Here is a 12,237-nt window from a genome sequence, read left to right as displayed (position 1 = left end):
AAGGGATTTGGTATACAGCAATGAGTTACAACAAAGAAATTGGCATTAGCTTGTATCCTGATGCACAATTTTATCAGAAATGCACTCTATCCAAGATCTAATACCCACATCATGTCTTTACTTAATTGGTTCTATGGCAATAAATAGAACTGTAAAGATATAAATCCCACCTTGTGATAGATATGATTCAACGTGAAACAGTGTGTGTTAGTTGCTCAGTCGTGTCTGACTCTTTTCGACTCTATGGAGTGTAGATCACCAGGCTCCTCTGTCCGTGTCATTTCTCAGGCAAGAATCCTGGAGTGGGTACCCATTCCCTTCTCCAGGGGATCTTCCTGACCCAGCGATCTAACCTGGGTCTCCTGCGTTGCTTACAGCTTCTCTACCATGTGAGCCACCAGGGAAGCCAAAAATATGTTAGTGCAAATGGGAAGATAATTCTATCAAATAAAGCCTAGAAAAAAAAAGAAATGTTGTAATCCTGCTTTTCAGTGGCCAAAGTACTTGGGGCAATTTTGTGTAAATAATAATGATAAAGTATTTTTGAAACCAGTTACACTGTTGAACACATTGCATACTGAATATATACCTCGTGTCATTATTTTTCCAGTAATGAAGCTATGCTCAGAAAAGTTACGTTTCTTCAAAAGTCAAAGGAATTAGCAAGTAGTGGATCCAAGATTCAAAGTCAAGTTTAATTATGATGATTGTGAAAATAATAAAGTTAATAATTATATGCATTTTAAACGTTATAAAGTTATATAATTATTGTATTTCACAAAATAATTGACCAAAGAAACATCTCATAGCATAAAGTGAGGCAGAATTATCCATGTTTAAACTTATTTTAAGTTTACTATATAACACACTTCAGAATTAGTGGATAGTTTTGAAGAGTGTTGAGAAGTATTCATATTATTTTGTTAAAACTAATGGTTCTCATTTGTTTTCCCATATGGGCTACCCAGGTGGCAAAGACCCTGCCTGCCAATTCAGAAGACATAAGGTATGTGGGTTCAATCCCTGGGTCAGGAAGATCCCCTGGAGAAGGGCATGCCAACTTGCTCTGGTACAGAAGATATATTCAGCCTCTCCTCTGTCCTCCATCTGCTCAAAATTTGAACTTAATAATTGAACAAACCATACCTTAATTAAGATAAATTTTACAAGATATAAAAATAATCCTGAAAATATCATCAGATTTTCTCAAAAATTTTTTTTGGCAAAATCACTTCAAATATATATATTGACTTTTTTTAGACACTTTTCGGAAATTCTAACATTGTGCTTCAGATGCTATTGTGTTTTTTCCTACCATATTTAACTGCTTATGAATTATAATTTATTGGCCAAAAATTTGTCAGTAGACTTATTATTATTATTTAGATTATGTAGATATCTATTTGATAATTCCAGTCTCTGAGCTGAAAGATTTTTCTCTGAACCAAGACACAAAAAATTTCAGAAAATTTTCTCTTTCTCTCCAAAATGGAAAACCCAGATATGGGACTCTTAACTGATAATTAGTTCATTGTACATTTATGTGTTCAGTTCAGTTCAGTTCAGTCACTCAGTCATGTCTGACTCTTTGCAACCCCATGAATTGCAGCACGCCAGGCCTCCCTGTCCATCACCAACTCCCGGAGTTCACCCAAACTCACATCCATTGAGTCCGTGATGCCATCCAGCCATCTCATCCTCTGTCATCCCCTTCTCCTCCTGCCCCCAATCCCTGCCAGCATCAGAGTCTTTTCCAATGAGTCAACTCTTCGCATGAGGTGGCCAAAGGATTGGAGTTTCAGCTTTAGTGTCATTCCTTCCAAAGAACACCCAGGGCTGATTTCCTTTAGAATGGACTGGTTGGATCTCCTTACAGTTCATGGGACTCTCAAGAGTCTTCTCCAACACCACAGTTCAAAAGCATCAATTCTTCAGCGCTCAGCTTTCTTCACAGTCCTACTCTCACATCCATACATGACTAGTGGAAAAACCACAGCCTTGACTAGATGGACCTTTGTTGGCAAAGTAATGTCTCTGCTTTTGAATATGCTATCTAGGTTGGTCATAACTTTCCTTCCAAGGAGTAAGTGTCTTTTCATTTCATGGCTGCAGTTACCATCTGTACTGATTTTGGAGCCCAGAAAAATAAAGTCTGACCCTGTTTCCACTGTTTCCCCATCTATTTCCCATGAAGTGATGAGACCAGATGCCGTGATCTTCGTTTTCTGAATGTAGAGCTTTAAGCCAACTTTTTCACTTTCCTCTTTCACTTTCATCAAGAGGCTCTTTAGTTCCTCTTCACTTTCTGCCATAAGGGTGGTGTCATCTGCATATCTGCGGTTATTGATATTTCTCCCGGCAATCTTGATTCCAGCTTGTGCTTCTTCCAGCCCAGCGTTTCTCATTATGTACTCTGAATATAAGTTAAATAAGCAAGGTGACAATATACAGCCTTGACGTACTCCTTAACACAATACATCAATCATATGCATCTCTTTCCAACTTAAGTGGCTTTTCATTGTTAGCTTGAGATCCCCAAATCTTACAAATCAGAGCTTTTTTTTCCCTCTCCCAATCTTAGAGCCAGCTATTAATATTTACCAGTAGACCTCTCATTTTGAATCTACTTTAGTCATTCCATGATACAGTGAAGCTGATAACTGGAACTTGCATTTCAGTGAAAGTACCAAGGAAATATGATAGGGACTCTTCAGATCTGGTTATTCATCCTTTTCCTAGGCTATAGTCTGACTTCTTAGTAAGCCCCTATTTTCTAAACTGTAGCAAAAATGTATGTATCTTAAATGGTATTTTATAACAGAAGGAGAGAAAATAGACATTTTATGGACTATGCCAGTTGGAGAGGTTGTGAAATATGATACAGAACTTTTGAGTGAAGATTAGAGACCTTCTATTCACTAATATGATGTGAGGTAAGTAAATCACCTCTTTGCTTGGCTAGAGAGCTGCTCAATGAAATTTCATGGGTTTCAGGAGTACTTTTAAAATGGTAATGGTGACTTCTGAAATCCAAATTGGATTTCTTCAGGATGAAAAATGTTAACTTCTAATATTTCACAAAAGATTTTAGGTGATACTTGGATTTAGAGTTTGTACTGATTTCTGCAACTTATTACTTCACCTGGTATGTGAATACACAACGTCCATTAGAGATGCTTTCCATGCTTTTAGGATTAAAGGTTAATGTTGTGAACATCAATGGCATGCAACTATTCATTACCTTATAATCGATTTGTGGGAGGGGAAAAGGAGGCATTAAGTACTTTAAATCATATGTGACATAATTTTCTCTTGGTGGGGCATGATGACGAAGGTGCATGGAATGCAAGCTGAACAAGAAGGATGCTAGCACAACAATAGATACAACGAAATGAATGTCATTATGGAAAAATGGCAATTAAGATTCTCTTAATTAGCCTGTCATTTTGTATTTATCATCATAATGTTTGTTTTACAATGCTTTATTAAATCTGGCTTTATGACAAACAGTCTGCTGGCAATGCATCCTGCTGTGCAACATATGGTGTTACACCTAATGAATATTAATGCTGTGAAGTATAAATGGTCCTCAGGGACAGGGCTGATGGCTGGGAAACTCCTGCATATGGCATTACTATTCAGAAAGGTTAACTTCTATGTTTCTCATCATTTTTTTCCTCTCCTTGTGACCTACCCTTTTGCCTATGAAACCTCAAATGTGCATTCCAAAGTTTAAAATATCTGCCTTTGGTATCATTTGGTCTGTTCCTTTTAGCCTTGCTCTGCTTTTTTTCCCAACAAGGATTCTCTTCATTTGAATGCTTCCTACTCAGGTGAGGCTGTTACCCAAGTAATCCACTTAGAACTGGACCAGATGTTTCACTCCTATCACTGTACAATGTCACCATACACTAAGATTTCCAAACTCAGTATCAGGTCATTAAAAAAAAAGAAGTACTATATTTATTCTGTTGATTGTAACTCCTTTCTTCCACACTGCCCACCAGATGTAGTTCCCAATAATTTCTAAGTTGGCTAGTCAAAGAAATGAGAAGGAACTAAACTTAGAAATTTTATGTGAAGAATATTTTGCTCCACATCATTATTTCAATGCATTCCTTGGAATTCAGTTTGTGTCCTTATAAGCCACATCTAACCCAGAGTACAGCAAAATGGTTCCAAAAAATACTACTGTTTTTTTCTCCCTCCTAACAATACACAAAATTTTGAATAGGAAACCAAAAATAAGTCAATCCCCATACCTCATATTATCTTTCAGGAGTTTAGAGAGTAGTTATCAAAAAATCAATCACAAAATTGTATGATTATATTTGGAGGATATTTCTTATTTGGAGGATATTTCTATGTTGAAAAATGTGTAGGCTGGAAATAAGTGATTGCAGGTGGGACTGTGTATGTCACCATTCAAATAAATCTCGTGTAATACTACATTAAGAGGTGCTCTACTGTACCTCATGTAATTAGATGCAAATCCACCACCATAAAAGTTCAAGAATAGCAAGATATCACTGAACAGTGAAGTATTCTGAAGATTTCTGCTCTTATCCTTAAGATAATCATAGGTATACCATCATTCACTAGTTAATTTGTTTCAGATACTCTGGAGGTGGAGAGGGAAAAAAGTGGACTGCAAAACTTGATTTCAGCAGCCAGATCTAGGAATCATCTCTCAAGTCCAAATAATAAATGAATAGATTCCATCGAATGATGACTAATGATGCTTTTACTATTTGTTGGTCATTTACTGTTTATATAGTATTTTATATACTCTAATTTAATTTTAACCATCATGTGAAGTACATTTTTAAAAGCATTTCAAAGTGCAGACACTTTTATTTTTGATATAACCATCATAATATTACATAGTGTCTAGACCACTGAACTATGCTTCCAGGGAGCTTTCTTATGAAGGGCACACTGGAAGTTTTACAATATCTCTATTCCCTTCCAGTTGAGGCACAGATTAGTTTTTGTTTTTTGTTTTCAGATTGGATCTTCTTCTGAAAGTTGATTTTTCTGTCATAGCAACTCTTCCTACATTTATTCCATGACTTTGTATAGATTGGCTTATATAAATAGGTGCTTTGTACAAAAGGTAATGAAAAAGGGGGAGAGAAGCTATTCTTGAACTAATACAAAGAAAACACAGATATTAGACTAAGTATCCAGATGGTAAACAATCTGCCTGCAAAATGGGAGACCCAGGTTCTATCCCTGGGTCAGGAAGATGCCCTGGAGAAGGAAATGGCTACCCACTCCAGAATTCTTGCCTGGAGATTTCCATGGGCAGAGGAGCCTGGTTGGCTACAGTCCATGGGGTCGCAAAGAATTGGACGTGACTGAGCAATAAACTTGATATGGTGCAATACCTTTTTAATAAATCAAGTTATATCCTGCAAAAAGTAGTATGAGGTTAATCAGATGAAAGTCATTGCCTATGGTCATAAATCCAGAACAACAACGCTGTCAACAGAATTTAGAAAAAGCAATATGGACAAATAAAAAGATAGCTCTCTCAGACTTGAATGATTCCTTTTTCAACTAAATTCTTCTTATAAAGCATTCTGTATAGATTCATATATACAGAACAATTATATAATGTAGTATACTACAAAGCTCTTTCTATAGGAGCTATAAAATTATACCTGAATATTGTCTCACTTATTGTTTATCTATTGGATGGTCTATATGACATTTATAGTAAAATGTATGTTATCCTCATTTCAGAGTATGAATTTAGTCATTTTAAGTAAACATATTTTGTTTGCTTCTTTTTATAAATACATAGTCAAGGGTAACTTGTGATGTTGTCATGGTTAGATATCTGGGCTGAGTAAATCTGGATAGTGGTATTCTTATGCCTGACTTGATAAAACTAGAGAAATGGCACCTCTTAATTGTATCTTGGAGACATTTTATAGGTATTTTAATTATTATAGTGTATTTAATATTTGTTCTGTTCCTTCAAACATTTTACTGTCTCAGGCCGGTCTTGGGTGCCTAAAGATAGAGATAAGTCCTTCAGAAACTGCATGTAGTAAAGAAAGTACCATGAGGCTGCACAAAACTAAAGGCTTGAGTAAAGAAACAGACTTTGTTCAGAAGAGGCGGAGAGGGTGGAAGGTGCTGAAGCATAAAGATTATAAAGAGGAACAGGCAAAAGATGACTTCAGGGCCATCAAATAGCTTGTGCTCTTTTGTTCAGTGTGTATGTGCAGTCCAGTTTTTATAGTTGTTGATGGAAGCTTCTCAATCTTTTCCAGAAGGAGAAGCCTTGCTTTTCTAGCTTTGTGCTTTAAATCAAAAAGGGGGAAATAGAATTTTTTTTTTTTTAAATTTTCTACACAGCTTCCAAAAGAGGAATGGCTTCATTGTCTTTTCTGAGTAAATCTGCTAGTGTCACATTGGAATCCGTAAGATAATTAAATAATTTTCCTGATATTTCTTTTAGAAACCACTACTCTCTCATCTCCTTAGTAACAGAATAGCTGGCAAATGTACATTAGTGCTGCAGTCTTGAGTGGTAGTTTTTTTTTTCACTTTTGATTTCATTTGGTGACAGTATTTTATATTTAATAGTAGCAAGTTCAAAGAATATCTCAATAATAACACTGTGTTGTAAAATTATTGGGAAATTGTATTCTGAACATCTCTACACAGGATTATATGTAACTACTAAATATTTAACAAGTGGAGATGGAAGGTTGTAAAAAAAAACTTAAGAGGTTAAGATATCTGACAATTGTTAAAGCCAGAGTCCTATTATATTGCAGGCTTCTTACATTTCCTAGAAAATTGAACAACCAATAAGATCAACCCAATGAATAATGAAAACACCAAGAAGAGATGCATCCTCAATATAGAGCAGTAAATCCTTTGTTTATGCAGCTGCTAGAACAGAGCACTTTGGGGCTAAGAGGATAAATTCCAATCAAGCCAAACGGCTCTATACTTTTTTGGGGGGGAAAAACTCATCAATACTTCCTCCTAAAAGGGGAAATTAATAATACAAGAAGGATAGATATAGCTATCTCTGAAGATCAATGTCTTGCTGCCTAAAAATATTTACAATTTCCCAAAGTTTAACTTTCCACCCAAATTTTCTCAAATATGAATAATATGATATAAATAGAATTTTGTTTTGCCATGTTGTCCTTTGCACTCCAAATGAGCTAATTATACATAGTGATGTTTGACAATAAACACTTCTCAGGACACTTTTGTTTTGAACTGAATGAAACCCAGCTTGAACAAACTTAGGCCAAAAGGGAAATACATTTGTCCACAAAAACATACCGCCAAAAGTCACTGGAGCAGCTGGCTTTATGGACAACTGTAAACAAGTAAAGGGATATTTCTGGGCTCTACCTCTCACATTGTCAAGTTTTGTCCTCTTTTGTGCAGATGCACTTAATCCATGCTGTGGATGTCATGTCTACCAGCTGCTTCTGTGGTCATAGTCCTTCCCTCACTGACCAAGACAAATTCTCACTCTTCCTTAAATTCTAATTTTATAATTCTTGGAAAAAATGTCCGAGTGGAACATCTTTAAGTACAAACACAACTCTTTCTGATTAACAATGGCCAGGGTAGGACCTGTTATCTTTTACTTAAACCACAAGGTTGAAGCAGTGATAGGGCTGGTGGAAGGAGAGGGACGGTTGTTCAAAATAATATAGGACAAGATAGTAGATTCTACCACCGCGTGCAAATCTGAGTCTATTATTAAACTTTTCTCACTTTGTGCATTTACTTATGTTGATGATTCTCACAATTTTAAAGGAATATATATATATATATATATATATATTTTCTGTACGCATGTATGATCAGCTGTGTCCAACTCATTGCAACCCCATGAACTGTAGCCACCAGCTCCTCTGTCCCTGGGTTTCTGGGTTGGAAAGATCCCCTGGAGAAGGAAATGGCAACCCACTATAGTATTTTTGCCTGGAGAATCCCATGGAGAGAGGAGCCTGACAGGCTACAGTCCATGGGGTTGCAAAGAGTAGGACATGACTGAGCAACTAACATTTTCACTTTCACTTTCACACTGGAGTGGGTTGTCATTTCCTACTCCAGGGGATCTTCTAGACCCAGGGGCAAAGCTTGCATCTCCTGTATTGGCAGGCAGACTCTATCACTGAGCCACCTGGAAAGCTCATATTTTCTGTATAATTATTCTTTATAAAATCCTAGAAGAAAATCCTAACATAGTATGTGAAATAGAAAGCCTGTATCACAGACAAACGTCTTGAGAACAGTGTTGGACATATTTTTTAAGTGGGTAAAATAACATCTTTTCACCTGGAAATAATTTGCCTTTCAAATAAATAAAGCTTTCATATACTGAGCATTGCTATGTGAGGCTAGGCTATGTTTCAACAGCTTTAGACATATTACATCACTTATTTTTATAAGAATGGAAAATATCATAGATCTATTTACAAGTGAGAAAATTTAGACTTAAGAAGGTTTTTTTTTTTTTTTTTTTCAACTTTTCCAACATCACTCAGTTAATATACAATAGAATCAGGATTTTTAAACCCAATTTCTCTTAACACCTCTTATTTATTTATATACTTTAAGATATACACTAGCAAAATTACAATCTAAAACGTAGGAGGAGAATGTTATTAAATTTTACTGTATTTTAAAAAAAGAACTACAGAATATGACCTGGGATTATATCAAATGTGACAGACAAGAAATCAGTTGCTAAACAGGTAAATATTCCTTGATGTGTTGTGTTCAAGATACATCATTTTACCAGTGTTTCACTGATTAAAATTTTTTTCAAAGCTTTTTAAAAAATGGAGTACAGATATAAACAAACCAATACCTTTCTGTGTCGTCTCAGTAATTAAATTTTTTTTAATCTTTTAATGCCATGGCCATTCATATAGAAATTGCAAAATTAATTATTTCCTCCTCTATGAGATTCCATACTATTCTGACTCTCAGGCTTCTTTAATGTCACCAATTTGTTTTCTATGTTAGTTCTTCCTTTCCTTTCTTTAGAACTTTTTTCTATATTGTCTCTGCTTCAGAGATTATTGAGTTATGTGAGCCTCACATCTATATCTCCCAGCATGGCCTTAATCTTAAACAGAAACAAGTACTAACTAATCACCTAATTCCCTTAAAAATCAATGCTCCTCTAACAAGTTTCTAATTCATGTGTGTACACTGAAAGGGGTTCTGTGTGAGAGATGAATTTATTGAAATAATTTCAGCTATGCCTTAGAACATAAGTAGGGCTTCCCAGGTGGCACAGTGGTAAAGAATCCACCTGTCAATCCAGGAGACGTAGGAGACCTGCGTTCAATCCCTGGGTGCGGAAGATCCCCTGGAGGAGGAAATGGCAATCCACTCCAGTATTCTTGCCTGGAAAATTCCATGGACAGAGAAGCCTGGAGGGCTACAGCTATAGTCCATAGTGTCCCAAAGAGTTGGACATGACTAAGCACGTGCTCTCATGTAGAGGATAACTATTTGTTTTCGCTTTTTTTCCTTCTTCCAGTAAACACAGAATGATATCCCACAATCACTCACTGTGTGACTTGCTGAGCAGGCACTTGACATAATCAGAAAGTCATTGAATAAGTAAGTATTTATCAAAGACCTACTATGAACCATGCATATTTCAAAAGGCTGAAAAATGGCAATGAACATGATAAATAAGGAACTCTTATTTTAGAGAAGACCAACATAGAGTAAACAATAAATGAGTGTAATGATAAGTGAAGAATGAATTAATACTAAACAATTGCAAAATATTAAAACAAGAGCTACTTAGTTTTGATACTCAGAAAAATTATTAAAGGTATGATAAGCTGTAAATGGTGAGAAGGATCCAAACACAAGAGAATCAGATGAAAACATGCCCCCTGCCACTCAAAAAAACCCATGAAAAGCTCAAAGTTTCCTATGTAGAGTGATTCACCAATTATTTCTAAATTGATACCAGATAAGCTTGGATAAGCAAATAAGGCATGGATTATGTAGGACTTGGTAAGTCAGGCAAGGATTGTAAGCCAGGGAACAACATGTTGTGATTTACAATTTCATTTTGTCTGCTAAATGTATTGTGATATTGGGGCAATTGTATAGAGAAACAAATAAAGAGAAAGAAGACAATTAGAGGGCTATTATAGTTGTTTGGGAAAGAAATGATGGTAACTTTACTAGAGTGATACTAGGGGTTAGATAGCCTGTCTTTGTGCAATTTGGAAAGGGTGATCCTTTTAGTGCAAGTCTTGCCAAGAATCTTGTACCAAGAAAAAAAAATTCCTTCTGCCAAAAACACATAATCCAATACCAAGATAGCAGATATAATATAGGCTAAATTATCAGACAGACTCATCCCTTGGCTAGATGCCCTTGTCCACTGAACAATCCACATAACCACACTCTGTGGACATGGAGGTAATATTGAAGTGTTGTGAAATGAATGGATTCAGAATATATTTTGAAAATAGAATGGAAGGATTGCTATTTGATTGATTATAAAATTGAGGAAAGAATATGAATCAAAGATAATACCTAAATTTCTGACTTGAGGAACTCAGAAAATGTTTACTAAAATTGAAAACAAAGTCAACAGGAGCATGTTTGGGGATGAAAAGCAAAGTTTTAGCAAAATTGTACAAGATGTCTATTTGAAATCCAAGTGGAAACATGCAGTAATGAAAAGCTAATTTGGTCTTTTGGAGGGATGGTTCACATAGTTATATAAAGTCACAGGATTAGGTGAGATCACATAGGATAGTGACTAATGTCTAGATAGAGGAAACAGGGGCTTCAGGACCAAACCCTGGAACATGTCAACATTTGTGACTGAATAGTGAAGGAGGGGCTATCAAAGGAGACTGAGGTGAGGTGAGAAGAAAACCAGGGATTCAAAGGAAGAAAGTGTTTCAGGGAGAGAACTATAGACTTTAACAACATGTAGGTCATCGGCAACCTTGCAAAGAATAGATTTGGTAGACTGGTAAGCCTGGAAGTTTCATCTGAGTGGTGTGAAGAGAAACTGTAGGCAAGAAAATGGCAGTGTTATAAACAAAGAGTGTTTCAATTTTTCCATGGAGGGAGTAGAGATATGGGACTGTGGCTAGGGTTGGATGGGGTGGGTGTGGGACAGGGTGGTCATTAAAAAATTTTTTTTATTAATAGAAAAGCAAGTGGAAAAGATTCATAGTAATTGAGAACTTAGATGCAGGAAATGGAGGGAAAATTACTAGTAGTGAAGCCCTTGAGAGGAGGAAAGAGTCTTGAAAGATCTGCAGCTTTGAAATATCTGTGAAGTTGTGTAAGATCTCTGAAGCTATGTAGTTCATAGAATGGTCAGGTTTCAGTTAGAGGGAGAGGCTGAAGAGAACACTCAGAGCCGAGTTAGAGCAACTCAGTGTTTTGCTGCTGACAGAGGTTGCTTTGCAAAGGGCACACTTGAAGGATTTGGGAGTTAAGAGATTAGAGGAGATTAATGGGCATACAAGGGAGCGTGGGAATGCGAGATCACTCGATGACGGATAGCAGAGGTGTCTTGGGCCTCTTGGAGTGACTACTGAGAAGTAGAAAGTGAGGAATGATAGGATTAACCCTGAGAGTTTCTTGAGAGAAGGTGGGTAAACAGTTCAAGCTGGAAAACCCAGGGGCACCCCATATTTTCAATTCCTGCAGCGCTTATTTTTTGATGACCAGAGGTGATTGAAACTTCCTCAGAGACGTTCTTCCTTAGGAGACCTGCAGTCTGAGTCTCAGTTAGGGTCTCTCTTTTCTGGGAGAGCAATCATTTGGTGGCCCAGGGCCTGGAGAGGGGAGTCTAGAGATTGTGTCTTCTCTGCAGCAGCCTGGAACACATGTATACCTGTGGAGGATTCATTTTTATATTTGGCAAAACTAATATAATTATGTAAAGTTTAAAAATAAAATAAAATTTAAAAATTAAAAAAAAAAAACAGAGGGAAGACTGAAAACAGGATTTGTTAACTGATTGAATAAATGAAGGGGTGAATGATGAAATAAATGATTGATTATTAGTTAACATCTTGTTAACAAGGTATTTCTCTGAGCTGAAGGGATAAAATGAGTTTTATTTCCTTCAAGCAATAAATTCTCTTTTTGCAGCTTTAAAGTTCAAAGCTATACACAATTTCCTACTGCTCTCAAAAATCATCTGATTACCTATTCATTAAAAAAATGCTATGATATCTG

This window comes from Bubalus kerabau, chromosome 2, assembly GCF_029407905.1.
Source record: "Bubalus kerabau isolate K-KA32 ecotype Philippines breed swamp buffalo chromosome 2, PCC_UOA_SB_1v2, whole genome shotgun sequence".
NCBI classification, from domain to species: Eukaryota; Metazoa; Chordata; class Mammalia; order Artiodactyla; family Bovidae; genus Bubalus; species Bubalus kerabau.
Note: the sequence above shows the minus strand (reverse complement) of the source record.